At 44.7% G+C, this 13,597-nt stretch overlaps 1 protein-coding gene and 1 pseudogene across 6 annotated transcripts in view; one reads left to right on the forward strand and one right to left on the reverse strand.

The window, feature by feature from the left end:
- Positions 1–13,597, forward strand: part of Dgkh (diacylglycerol kinase eta) — a 172,780-nt gene that overhangs the window by 25,083 nt on the left and 134,100 nt on the right. The gene's annotated exons all lie outside the window — the stretch shown is intronic.
- On the reverse strand, positions 384–7,224 carry LOC110341044 (annotated as a pseudogene).

A 13,597-nucleotide genomic window follows, 5' to 3' on the forward strand; every position in this document is an offset into this window, starting at 1 on the left:
TTACAGGCACTGGGATAGGCGGACCCCAGGGACTGACCTCGGGGTGTCAAATTGGCAGCACGTGCCTTCGCCCTCTGAGCCATCTTGCTGACCTGAATTCAGTACTTTATAGCTTCTGTAAAAACAGTAAAAATCCAAGCATGGTGGCTCATGGCTGTAATCCCGGTTCTTAGGGAGTTCATGAGACTGTTAAAAAGAAGAGATGGTATCGAGATGTTTAGAGATGAAACTACTCTGTATAGCCGATATTTTAGTAGGAGTAAAGGGTTGACTATTGGTAACAGAATCAATAGTTTCTTAAAGAGCATATTAAAACTTACTGGTTATTTTTGGACAGAGCAATCTGACATGCAAATTGACCTGTGTTTTAAACACGTGTCTCATTTTATTTTCCGGTACAAAAAGTATTACCTCGATATAAGGGCAAGAGGACATAGTCTGTAGTGTAGAGGCAGACATAGGAGGGCAGGAGATGAGCCTTAGAAGGAGGGGTGGGGATGTCATTTAAAGTTAACAAGCTGGAGTTCTCTACATTTGGAGGAAGGCAGAGCTCACCGTCTTGATGGGGCTCCCTCCACAAAACTGGACAGAACGGGGGCAACAGGGACCCCACTGCTCTCTGCATCATAGTCTTCCCCTTTAGATCAGAGTGCTGTTGGGTTCCGAGGCAGAGATTCACTTGTGTGGTTAAAAGTCAGCAGTTGCAGATGTACCAGTGCTCCAGGCTCCTCCATCTCTGTCACCATGAACTGTGCTGCCTGAGGCACTCTGAGGAAGGGGTCTGTGGAGAGATGTGTCTCCAGGCTAGTCATCCTCCGGAGGCAGTGCAATCAGATCAAAGATCAGCTCCCGAGTGTCCACAGGGGAGAGGCATTTGACGAAACATCTCTGCAAAGATACAGTCAACACTGCGTTATGCCCACAGGCGTTACATATATAGACTACCAAAGAACTTACGGAGCCCGGTGCCAGAGTGTAACAACCACAGGTGTAAGGGTGGTCTGGCAGCTGTAGAATCTGGCTAAGCCAAAGTCAGCCAACCTCACTTGCCACTGGAATGATCTCTGGCTTCAGGTCTCTGTGTACTATGTGACGGAAATCAAGATCTTGTAAAAACTAGTTCATTAAATCCTTGATGGCCTTGAGTGGTAGATCTGGTGGGTACACCTTGTCTTTGTATGTCTGTTTGCTCTGGTGTGTATGCTCAAACACTAGGATTGATCTCAGGTAGTTCCAGAAATAGCCTCAGACATCCACTAGCCAGACAACCTTGGGGTACTCAAAGCCTTCAGCATCCCCAGTAAGGCTACCTCATGGGCTGTGCCTATGGGAAGGCTGCTCCAGATTCTTTTCCACTGGGACTGTCAGAACAAAGTAGCCACGGCGGGGATCGTGAGCCTTGTACATTGTCCCAGTCACTGGTCCTTATGGAGAGGTTGCCATTCTAGAATCAGGGGAGCTCCATGCATCTGACCAAGAGCTGCTGGGGTAACCTGCTATCAGAGCCCAGGGCCAGGTCCTTGTGGCACCATACACCTAGGCTTGGTCCAGAGCAGCTGGACCCTGTGGGCGGGACCACAGACACAACAATTTATGTCTTTAATAAACTGAATTTTAATTCTTAAGAAAAGGTTTATAATAGAAAGCTTTGGCTATTGGTAGTATAAGATTTATATGTGTAAAAAATACGTAGCAAACAATAGTGCGTTGGCTGGATTATTTGGTAAACTTTGCTTTTGTGTGAAAAATTCCTTTTAGCAGTGTCAGATATGTTTCTTAGAAATGACTCAGTAAGCCTGGAGAGATGGCTCACTGGTTAATGGTTCTCATTACAAACCAGTGAAGTGGTTTTGACTTTAAAGATGAAATACATTATCATTGATGGCTTTTTTCATAGAACAAATATTAGTGAGATAATGCCTGAAGTCATACCTTCAGGGCACCCCTCCCTTCTGTGTGTGTGTGTGTGTGTGTGTGTGTGTGTGTGTGTGTGTGTGTCTGTTTGTCCGTTTGTCCGTGTGCATGCTCTTGGGGGTCAGGGTAGCTGTATGGAAGTTGGGAGCCAGCATTGACTATGTGTTTTCCCTAGTGGTTTGCCATCCTGTCTGTCTGTCTGTCTGTCTGTCTGTCTGTCTGTCTAATTTATGTATGTGTCTTCCCAAGTGGCTTGCCATCCCATTCATTCATTCATTCATTCATTCATTCATTCATTTTTGAGCTCTGTTACTGAACCTGGAGCTCATTGCTTGGGTAGACTGGCTGGCCGGCAGGCTCTAGGGATCCAGCCTGTGTCTTTAGTCTCCTCCTTCCCCTGGCACCACTGTACCTGGATTTTGTTGTTGTGACTATTTTTCATTTGTATGGGTCTCTTGCCTGCATGCATGTTTGTGCACCCTGTGCGTGCAGTGCCTGTGGAGGCCTGAAGAGGGCGTTTGATTCCTCTGGAATTATAGGCAGTTATAAGGGAATTGAACCCAAGTCCTCTGGAAGAGCAGCCAGCGCTCTTAACTGCTGAGCTGTCTCTCTGGCCCCCGTGCCTGGCTTTGTACATGAATCTAAAGCCCCAGACACCAATGCCTTACAGCCAAGCACATTACCAACTAAGTGTCTCCTTACCCCATCAGGTATCTTTTAGTACAGTTTGTTACTGAATTCAGCACAATGTTTAGTGGAGTTTTTCATACAATTAAAACCATTATGTGCATGTACTTGACATTTTACACAGTTAATTGCTCATTCATGTCTTCCCAACTTGCCAATTCATCCTCTCAGGGAGGTTTATTGTAACTACAAAATCAACTCTTGTGTTTTCCCGACCATTTGTGGACATGTTTACAGTGATGAAAAATTTGAGTCGCCTTATGTGTACATGCTTCCCAGTGAGGTGCTCAAGGGCTGTTCAGCCTCCTTTCATCTATCATTCTGTAAACAGACATCCTTTGCGTCATCACACAGGCGTGACCCCATTTCCCCCATTTTTGTGCTTTTTGGTAGTGCTCTTGGTGTTTCAAATGGCTAACCTGTGTGTCTTGTGCTCCTAAAATCAAGAAGCTGTGAGGTGTCTTATGCAGAAAATGTGTATAAGATGAGGTCTTTTCCAGGCTTGAGTTACAGCACTTTCAGCACCAAGTTCAACACTCATGAATCAAATATACGATTTTTTTTTTCCTTCTCTCAAGCAGAAGCACACACAGTGAAGGTTTCAGATTGGTGGTAACAAACAGGGCAGGCGTTTTCATGGACTATTTATTGTTCTAAGAAAACATTCCCCACTAGCTCAGGCTCCGTTCCTTCAGTGATGCAGCCACTGTCTAGAACACAACCGGGGCAAATAATGTGAAGCAGTTGTCTGTGAGGCCACCTGAAAGGGAAAGTGCTGTAAAAGTATCTGTGTTGAAACCCATGGCTTCAGAACCTGTCAATCAGACTGGCACATCAAAACATCCTTTTAGCGGCATAGTAAATGTAGTTATTCTTCATTCTGCTTGAATGTTCTAATTTTCCGTACTTAGAAAAGAATTTTGAAGCTGGGACACAGAATTGCTCATGAAGATGACCCATTTCTCCTCAACATTAAATACACATTTGGCTTTGACGTAGAAGAATGGCTGTTAGCCCAGAAATCCCAGAAAGGCTTGAGATGACAAGCATATATCATCGTGCGTGCTAGCACCAACGTTTTGCATTAGTTCTTAATCATTGGCTTTAATTATTAATTGTTGCTACAACCGATCTAGCAACCAGTAATACATTTTTCATTGAGATGTTGGCTTAATGTAAGTGGAACAACTCTGAGACCAGAAGTATTCTTGGAGGCCTGAGGCTGCAGCTTTCTTTTGTACATTTGATCTCTATTCCTGTCTTCATGATACTTCTGGTATCGCTGCTTGCTGTGTTTATATGGTAGACTCCCTAGACGGTCTCTAAAAATCGAGCTGTATTTTGCTTCCCTGAGTTCCAATTGCTTAATGGCTACATTACAAGAAAAACTTTTGTCCCGAAGTGTCCTTTGGAGTTGAGTTTCTATTGGGAAAGTTACTAAGCCAGCATGTTGAGCTGCCGCTGTGGAGTAGGACTAGACAGGAGGGTGCTGTGGGTAAGCTGGTGGGTTTTATCGTTTAAGAGAGGACTGGTTTTATATCCCAAGCTACTTTGCCCACAAGACTTATCTTCAACACCATAGTTCTTCGTCAGTTGTTATGTTTATGCTGAAAGAAAACAGAAGCTGCACCACAGCAAGCTCAACATTTAAAATAAACTCAGAACCTCAAACAAACTTGAATTCTATGAGCGGGAGAGGAGATGCTGGCCTCACAAAGAAATGCAAGCCATCGTTGCTGCCTAGGCCCTGCCCTGGGGAGGCAGAGCAGATGGAGCTCTGTGAGTTCGGGGCCAGCCTGGTCTACAGAGTGAGTTCTAGGGACAGACAAGGCTACAGAGAGAAACCCTATTTTCAAAAACAAACAAACCAAAAAAAAAAAAAAAAGAAAGATATAGAAGCATGCACACTGTCTTAAGCATGCTATTAGCTTTGCTTTAGATGGTTTCTGAATTTGCCAGGTTGTAAAATCTCTTTTTGAAGGCCTAGGCAGAATGGTGCATATGGAGTTTTGGTTATCTTCTAGAACAGTTATGGCTTTAGCCAAGGGATTTTTAATCAGAGGAAAAAGAATCTTCCTCCAATAAAACACCTTCCTTGAGCAGAGGCAAAACAAGGTGGGTGGCTTAAGGAACGAAATCAATTTTGCTTTCTGTCACTGAGCACACGTGCTCACATGGACACCTGCACACGTGCTCACATGGACACCTGCACACGTGCTCACATGGACACCTGCACACGTGCTCACATGGACACCTGCACGCGTGCTCACATGGACACCTGCACGCGTGCTCACATGGACACCTGCACGCGTGCTCACATGGACACCTGCACGCGTGCTCACATGGACACCTGCACGCGTGCTCACATGGACACCTGCACGCGTGCTCACATGGACACCTGCACGCGTGCTCACATGGACACCTGTGGACAAACAGAACAAACCAATTGTTTTTGCAGTTTGTTTCTTGCCGGGTTCTATTTATTAGCCTCTAGTCTGAAATTGTGAAAGTTCAGTTATTTCCCTCAAAGTCAGTTTCAAAAAGCACTTAGCTTTTATCTTTGAGTAGATTAAATATTTGCAAAAATTTTTGTCACTGCTACACTTACATTACTAAGGTGTTTCTGGAAATGGCTGAGGTTACTGTACAGCCAACAGTCATCCACCCTAACATACCCCATCCTCAATCTAGACTCATCTCCTGAACTCACATTTTATGTATGTGATGGAAATACAGAGATTAATATAACATATATGCATTTTACTTTTTGTTTGATGTTTTTGTTTTTTGAGACATGGTTTCTCTGTGTAACCCTAGCTGTCCCGGAGCTCACTCTGTAGACCAGGCTGGCTTCGAACTCACAGAGATCCGCCTGCCTCTGCCTCCCAAGTGCTGGGATTAAATGCTTGTGCCACCAACATCTGGTACATTTTACTTTTTAATTCTCACAAAGTTTCACTAAATGGTTTCGGACTCACCAAAAACTTGGGGCGCCCCTCCCTATTTGCCAGATTTCAGGTGAGCACTTCCTGTCTGCAGTTTAGCTGCTCACTAGCTAGTGTGTGTGAAGTAAAAGCAGTAGATCTTCTTTTAATCAATGAATAGGTTTTTTGTTTGTTTGTTTTTTTGTTTTTGTTTTTTACGAGGCAGGGTTTCTCTGTATTGTTGTGGAGGCTGTCGGTCCAGCCTGGCCTCGAACTCACAGAGATCCACCTGCTTCTGCCTCCCGAATGCTGGGATTAAAGGCATGCGCCACCACCGCCCGGCTCAATGCATAGTTTTACTTAGCAATTTTGTAAAAGTAGAATGAAATATTTTCAAGTATATGCCACTCTCAGTGGGCACAGCCTGGGCCTTTGTCAAGGATGTGGAGAGTTCCAGTTGCTTGGGTGTTTAGGGCAGATTGGCCCTCTGCCTCTTGGTTGGCTAGGAAAGGTGCTGCTGATAGAGCCCAGGGCCTTGTGCATGCCAATCAAATGTTCTACCATTGGCCTACACGCCCTGGCCTCACTTCTGCCTCTTACGGAGAGGAATTGGATGATAGAGGGTGAAGGATTTAACACCTGCAAAAGCCTCTCTTTCCTCCTTTGAAAACGAAGACTGTTAGAGTCACCGTTGGAGGTTGCTCTGTAGACTGAAGGACGGGAGTCTGAGTGTGCGAGCTTCCGTCTTACCGTCTCTTTTGTACTTTTTCCTGCTTTAGGTCATGTTTGTGCCATTTGTTATGCTTGCGTATAAATTGACTAGTGGTGTTTGACAGTGTGCTAATCCCTCTGACTTGGCAAAACCCTTAGACTATGAATTTTGAGCTGGCAGATTTGTGGTGGCCACGCTGCCTCATAGTTCCTTACTGAAATAAAGGGAAAGAACTCTGTAACTAAAATATTTACTTCATCACCAAAGCACGTCTCCTGGGGCCGAGGACATCAATGAGCATGAGATGTGAGTGTAGAAGCGCTATAAATCCGGGGCCCAGCTCCCACCAGCATTATTTGTGCGCCATTGTTAACCTATAAATAAAACCCTGACATTCTCTTCATTTGCAGATCTTCCAGAGGTCCCTTCGAAAGTTAGCTCATAACAGATACTGTCCGCTCGTCAGGGTTGCTGCTACCAGGTTGTTTAGTCTACTTACATGTTATTTATTAATGTCTACGGGTAGCGAGACCCACACACTGAAATTGGAGTGTGGCGCAGATGGGGACTCTCTTAAGCTCATGCTGTGATGGATGCTCATCTGTTGATCGTGGTTGCCATGGCAAGGACTGGCTGCTACCTGCTTCAGCAGCTTCCTCCTACTCTTTCCTATTTTTGGACTGTCTTCATTTCACAAACTCATCACCTCCATTCTACCAGTGTTACCTCATTCCACCCTTGGTTTCTGTGCCTCTAACCGAAACTTCCTATTTTTTTTTTTTGAAGGAACTAAATCTCTTGAGCGATTTTACATGATTTTGAATTTCTTGCAATGATAGCTTTGCTGCTTGACACGAGGCCACCTGTAATGCAGCTCCGCTTCCCATTCTGCTCATTGCTTGCAGGACTCTCAGAGGCTTTTACGGGGAACCCCAGGTTGGTGTTCATAAATACCATGACAAAGGCCTTTTTGTAAATGAAGTTCATCATTAAAAAAAAAAGACACTGACTTAAAAATCAGTTAAAAGATGTTCCTTGAGTGGGACTAGGGAGACGCTCAGTGGGGAGAGTGCTTGCTGTGCAGGCATAAGCACCTGAGCTTGGATCTCCAGAAGCTCACAGAGGGAAAAGCCAAAATCAGAGATGTGCAGTGTGCTCCTGTCGCTCTAGTGTTGGGGGGAAGGAGACAGGCAGATTCTGCGGTCTTGCTGGGCAGTTAGCTGAGCTGAAATGGGGAGCTCCAGCATCAGTGAATGAAAGATCTTTGCCCCAAAATAAAATGCAGAGTGATTGAGAGCGCGCGCACACGCACGCACGCACTTGGTGCCCCCTTTCCACCCTGTTTTTATTCCTGTTGTTTGCTGTCTGTGTAATACACTTCAGTTTTGGATAGCTCAACCGAGGCCAGAGAGATGGCTTAGCCCTAAGAGCATTGGCTCCTCTTCCAGGAGACTTGGGCTCAATTCCCAGCACCTGTAACTCTTGTTCCAGGGGATCCGATGCCCTCTTCTGACCTGTGAGGACACTGCATGCACACCGTGGGTGTACAGACAGACATGCCGGTAAAACACACACGTTATATAAAACAACAGAAAAGGTGGCTCAGTGAGGCCATCATAAGATTTTGTGTGTGTGTATGTGTGTGTGTATGTGTGTGTATGTGTGTGTGTATGTGGGGTGTGGGTGTGTGGGTGTTTTGAGCGTAGTCAGTCTTGGGAGCGTGATGTTCTTGCATTTTACTCAGTGACCAGCTGAGGAGAAGGGACTCAGTCTCTAACATAGGCCTAGAAGGGAAAAAACACTGCTGGTATCAGTCATGTTTTGTAAGAAAGCAGTAGAACTATTTTTTACTTCCCATTTTTCCAGAAATCTTTTTTGTTTCTTTGTTTTTTGAGACAGGGTTTCTCTGTATTGCTTTGGAGGTTGGTCTGGTACTCCGTCTGTAGACCAGGCTGGCCTCGAACTTACAGAGATCCGCCTGCCTCTGCTCCTGAGTACTGGGATTGAAGGCGTTTGCCACCAACGCCTGGCATTTCCAGAAATCTTACAACTCTTTAAGTCAGTTTAATTTTTTTTGTTATATTTGTCTCTGTGATTAGAGAGTTTTAAAATTAAAATTTTGGTTCTTTGATTTTTTTTTCAGAAGTGCCATCTGGCTCTTCACAGACTATGTTAACAATAGATTATTGATTTTGTTTTAACTGTGCTGTTCTGATTTTCTTAGCTACAGATTTGACAGCACAGTTCATTACAGGGAGAATGCTTTGGGCTAATTAGTGGAATTTGACATAGACCCAACTTTTATGATACCAAGAAAGAAACTGTAAGTTGTTACCTTGTTTTTGTGTGCTAAAAAGCATTCTCCGAAGCCGGGCATGGTCATGGTGCACACCTTCAGTCCTAGTACTCGGGAGTCAGAGATGGCTAGATCTCTGTGCATTTGTGGCCAGCCTGCACTACAGAGTGAGTTCCAGGACAGCTGGGGCTGTTACACAGAGAAACCCTGTCTCCAGAGAGGGAAAAAACAAAAAACAAAAGAAAGATGCCTTCTCTATACTTGTTATAAGTTGTAGCTGAGACTTCTAGTCCACCAAAATAGAAGCCTTCAAAGCTTTTCCTGATGATGTTTTGTAGGATGTTAAACTATGGGTTTAAACTATTTTGAAAAAAATAAAACAACTTTAGGTAAATTAAAAAAAAGTGAAAAATGTGTGCATCACTTTTCCCTCATGCTCATTCACGCCTCAGCCGTTTGGCTTAGGGGTCCTTCTTGGTGCTGTTAAAACACATTTGTAATAATCCGTCCGCCAGGGCGTTAATAAATTCTGCATCCATGCCCTGGAGGGACAACACAGTATGTAGAACACTCAGAGGTGCTTTTATTATGAAGTTGACATCTCTAAAATAGTGACACTGTTTTCTACAGTGGGTTAGAGCTCAGTAGAGATGACAAACAGACAGCATTGCAAACTCACAGCAGAGAAGCTATCAAGACACTTTGGTAGCGATTACTACTGGTGGCACTTGGCTCAGCTGCAGAGTAACACAGAGTAAGGTCTTTTACATAAGAAATCAGGAGAGAGCCGGGTGTTGGTGGCACATGCCTTTAATCCCAGCACTTGGGAGGCAGAGACAGCCGTATCTCTGTGAGTTCGAGGCCAGCCTGGTCTACAGAGCGAGTCCCAGGACAACCTCCAAAGCAATACAGAGAAACCCTGTCTTGAACTGTCCCCTCTCCTCCACCCCCCAAAAAAAGAAATCAGGAGAGGCTTAGGGTATGTTCATCCAAATGGTGACAGATATGGTGTTGAATATTGTTCAAGGTTAGCAAAATTGAAGTTGGAAAGCAACTCACTGGCCCTGGCCATAGTCTTGGTCTTTTGTCTGTTTAATGGGAATGTTTGGTTTAGGTCAGTCTGTTGAGAGACATGGTTCACAATGATAGGTCATAGATAGATAAACAAATAGATAGGTGGACAAAGATAGATGATAGATATAGGTGATTAAAAATGATAGATGATGGATGATAGGTAGATAGTCCGACAATGATAGATAATAGAAAGATGATAGAAGGATGGGGGATATGGCGGATAGACAGACCGATGATGGATGGATGGACGGACGGACGGACGATAGGTAGATAGACATAGATGACAGATTTCTGAAAGGAGGACACAGAGTCTCAGTTGTTTGTCAGTGACTTCTGCTCATTGCCACCATTCATATGTGGTGTGCCGCCTTTGCCCAGCTCGGAAAGGTGAACTATTTCCTCTGTCACAGCTCACACCTCTCCCTTGCTGCCACCTTCCAACTCTGTGTGACAACTTTGTCTTTGATCACCGGCACCCTTTCTTTTGTCACTAAAATGCAATTTTTAAAATGATTTGTTGCATCTAACACCATAAATTGTTGTCCCAAGTTTTGTATATTTTGGGCTTTTTTTTTTTTTTTTTTTGTCTTGGTTCTTCATCTACCCCACAGACAGGGTTTGTAGCACAGGCTGTCTTGGAATTGGTTCTGGAGACCAGACTGGCCCTGAACTCAGAGCTGCCTGCCTCTTCCTCATTAGTGCTGGGGCTAAAGGCCTGCACCGTCATCCATCATACCCGGCTCAGTTCTTAATTATTCTCAAGTAGCACTTTCAGGAAGGGCGTGTGAGCGCTCCTCCACTGGTTGGCGCGTGCCTTTATCCACTGACCCACATCTTGCCACCCCCCCCCCCCCCCCGTCCTATTTTCTTCCCTCTGAGTTTTGTTTGTCTGTTAGGTATTTTTAGTTGTTGAAAATTGCTAGGGCAGCCTAATTTTCCCATGTTGTGTTTCTTTAATCCTTGAAATTTGGTAATTTAATGTTTTTTTTTCTTCACCCAAATAGAAAATTAAGTGATGCTCCACGCTATAATTTAGATTTCTCTGGCCTTACTTTCTGTGTCCCTCTCTGTAAGACTTGTTGATATGGTGCAGTCCACAGAGCAGCTCATGGCTTCAGACAGGGTGGAGGGTTTGGGGGGGGGCATAGGAAGTCCAGCTTTGCCCAGACTTTCTTAGAAAGTGCTGAGTTTCCTGTCGTAGAGGTAGGCGTGTGCTTGATGGGAGATGGGTTCTGCCTCCTGGGGTAGGGGGTCCAGAGAGGTGACCTCTGAGTCCCCCCACATCTCTGACATTCACACTGTGATGCCACAAGGCCGAGCATGGGCAATATTCAAGTTAAACCCTCTGGATGTAGTGAAAGAGAGTTGCTTTCATTTCGGATAGCGATCTCGATCTTTCCGAGAGTGAGATTCTGGGGAAGTTACTGAGGCTGAGTGATGTTTTTTTCTTTCTTCATTTTTCCATTTTATTCAATTATTTTTGTCTTGTGGAGAAGGTCACAAGGAGGGGTGAACACAGGACTGGTAAGTGAATGTGAGCAGGATGCATGTTGTGAAATCCCCAAAGAATCAATAAAAATATTATGTTAAAACATAAACAAACAAACAGAAAAATACTAGGAAACACTGCTCTGCCAGAGTTTGGTTTCTAGCACCCATATTTGGTGAGTGCACACACATGAGGCTGAGTGATTTTAGTGATGTCAGGGAGAAGCTTGGCCTCCGTGTTAGTTACGGCAGAATCTTCTGTGTCCGCTTGTCTTCTTCCCTAGTTATTTTATTTTTTAAAGAATTTTATTTATGTGTGTGAGTGTTTGCCTGCACGTGTGTCTGTGCACCATCTGTGTTCCTGGGGCCCGAGGAAACAAGAGGGAAGTGTTAGATTCCCCCGGAACCAGAGTTACAGGCTTTCGTGAGCCTTGTGGATGCTGGGATTTGAACTCGGGTCCTCTGCAAGAGCAAGAAGTGCTCTTAACCACTGAGCCATCTCTCCAGCCCCAGCTCTGTTCTTTTGATAGAGATTTTCTGAAGCAGAGGCCTTTTAAATGTCATGGTACCGTGGTTGTGTCTGAGGTTGGACATGATTGGATCTCATTACTTGTCTTTTAGCAAAGTTAATGTCTGCAAAGTCATGTTAGCTTTGACGTTAGCAAAAACATGGCTCTTAATATTTTCAAATACTCATTTTTATCTGGTTTTAGACTACTGTTTGCTTTGTTCAGAGAAAGGCAGCCAATATTGATGTTTCTCGGAGGGGATTCAATACCCTTCTTAAGGACAGCAATATAAGTCTCAGGCTCCCCACCCCCTCTAATCTGTCTGTCTCTCTTGAGTTTATTAAAAGAACATTTCAGTATAGACTTGAGGACAGAGGCTGGTAGACACAGAGGTACTCAGAGGAAGAATGAGATGTACACAAGTGTCCATCTGGACTGCTCAAGGCGATGTCACCCTAACTCCCACATTCTTCACAGTTGCAGGTTATATTTGCTTCTGCACTAAAGCCTCCAGACTGTACTCGATTGGTTTAAGTATCCCCGGGGCCAGCACAGGACTTCCTGAATCTTGTGAGGAAGAATGTGGGCATAAATAGCCAGTTCTAGAGCTTTCGGACTATGGAGAGCTAAAAGGATTTATGCCAGGGCCTCTTACTGCTGAGAGTCTCTTTCTATTTCAGATTTTTGGAAATAAAGTCTAGAAATTTCTACTTCAGCTAGAGCAACAGTAGTAATTTCAGGAACATATGCAGTACTTCACTAGTTCATAAAAATAAAAACAGAAACTGTTTAGATCACATGAATTTTAAAGATTAATGAATTCAAATAGGATAGTTATTTTAATGATACTCAGTAAATATGCTGCCAGTTGTCAGCATTTAGGAAGTTTTGAGCAAAAACAAACAAACAAAAAAACAAAAATCAAAAAACAAGCAATACCAGAGAGGGACGGAGACCTTGCATCAGGGAACTTGCAGCTTAAATCTGGAGTGATCTGCCTGGCCGTGAGGGAGGGTGGTGCTGCCCGGAAGTGGCAATAAGATGGGAGAGGACAAAGCCACACCCTTCTTTCAGCGACTTGCGGACAGGCCACCCTTCCTTTCTGTGTCTGAGATAACTCACATGGAGAAACCATACTGAGCTATGCAGTAATGCAGGGGTTCAGCTCAGATTCACAGAGCCTCCTTACTGAGCATGGCCAGCAAGAGCTGCCCCATGGCCGGAGCTGGGATGAGCTGTTGGTTGGGAAGCTGGGTTTACCTGTCCTGGCGTCACCAGGGAGAGCACCGGGCCGTTTACCTGTCCTGGCATCACCAGGGAGAGCACCGGGCCGTTTAACTGTCCTGGCATCACCAGGGAGAGCACCCAGCCATTTACCTGTCCTGGCATCACGAGGGAGAGCACCCAGCCGTTTCCCTGTCCTGGCATCACCAGGGAGAGCACCCAGCCATTTACTCTGCACCTGGGCTGGGGTCCCTGTCTTCTACCACTCGCCGGCCGGCTGCCCACACCCTCTTATTTGCCGGCCTCCTTTCCTTGTTTTATCTTTCCCTCCTTGTTGCTTGGACACCTTTTTCAGGGAGCCTGGATTACTAAAACCGCCTTTAAAAGCTTAAGATAAATACTAAAAAAAAAAAAAAAAAAAAAACTCAAAGCAAAAAACCTCCAAACCAAAAAACCCAGCCCTGTCTCTCTCAAAATAAAGAGACAAAAATACCCGATTGTCGACCATTTTTTCCTTTTAAAGTTATTAAAGACAAATTAAAGTGTGTCTGACACTAAGCCGGGTATGAAGGGGCTACAGATATGTCTCAGTGATTACAAATCCTTCGTGTTTTGCAGAGGACCTGAGCTCAGTTCCCAACATCCACATGGCAGCCCCAAGCCATCTATAACTCCAGTTCCAGGGGATCCAGTGCTCTCTTCTGGCCCCCATGGACTCCTCCTGCATGGAGGTGTGCACATATATGCTCACAGGCTCTCCCGCATACGC

This window comes from Mesocricetus auratus, unplaced genomic scaffold (assembly GCF_017639785.1).
Source record: "Mesocricetus auratus isolate SY011 unplaced genomic scaffold, BCM_Maur_2.0 Super-Scaffold_2245, whole genome shotgun sequence".
NCBI lineage: Eukaryota > Metazoa > Chordata > Mammalia > Rodentia > Cricetidae > Mesocricetus > Mesocricetus auratus.